Source organism: Gadus macrocephalus, chromosome 6 (genome assembly GCF_031168955.1).
Source record: "Gadus macrocephalus chromosome 6, ASM3116895v1".
NCBI classification, from domain to species: domain Eukaryota; kingdom Metazoa; phylum Chordata; class Actinopteri; order Gadiformes; family Gadidae; genus Gadus; species Gadus macrocephalus.
In genome coordinates, this window is record NC_082387.1 from 12,293,893 (window position 1) to 12,294,529 (window position 637).

The window sequence follows — 637 nt, forward strand, 5'->3', positions numbered from 1 at the left end:
CTGAGCATCTATATATTAGCTGTTACTGCCTTCGGGGGAAAAACATGTATCCTAAACTGTCAGTGCCTGTTCTGTTTCCCCTCACATTGTCAGGTGAGTCACCCAGAATTCATAAGACTGTCTGAACCACTATCAGAAGAATTGACCGCCCTTGAAAACTGTTTAACAGCAGTTCACTCACTGCCACAGATGAAACACACCTTACTCAAATCAAGGAGGAGAAATGGGAGACGGCAGCGGTGTAGTGTTCAAGGTGTTCTGCGAATGACTGATGGTCGGGGTTGTTTTTGTTACATGTCTGAGTAGAACAACAACACGCGTACACTCGTAGAAAATTATAATTGATTGAGTCTGAAACAGACTCCCGACTCGCTGCCTTTAAGTGAGTACTTGCCTGGCACACGCAGGGCAATGCATCGTAATGTGATGAATTGCTTTGCATTGAGCTGGTGAAAGTGTGAACAAACGTTTCCCCCCCCCTCTGGGGACATTAAAGCTCAGCTGGGGAACACCTTGGGTTTGTCCTCGCCTCAACAGGGACTCCTGTGTTCCCTGATGTTTAACCGAATTGATTGTGAACGGCGAACACCCTGTACGTCGCTTGTGTGTTGTCGATGCAACAACATGTATCAGAAGA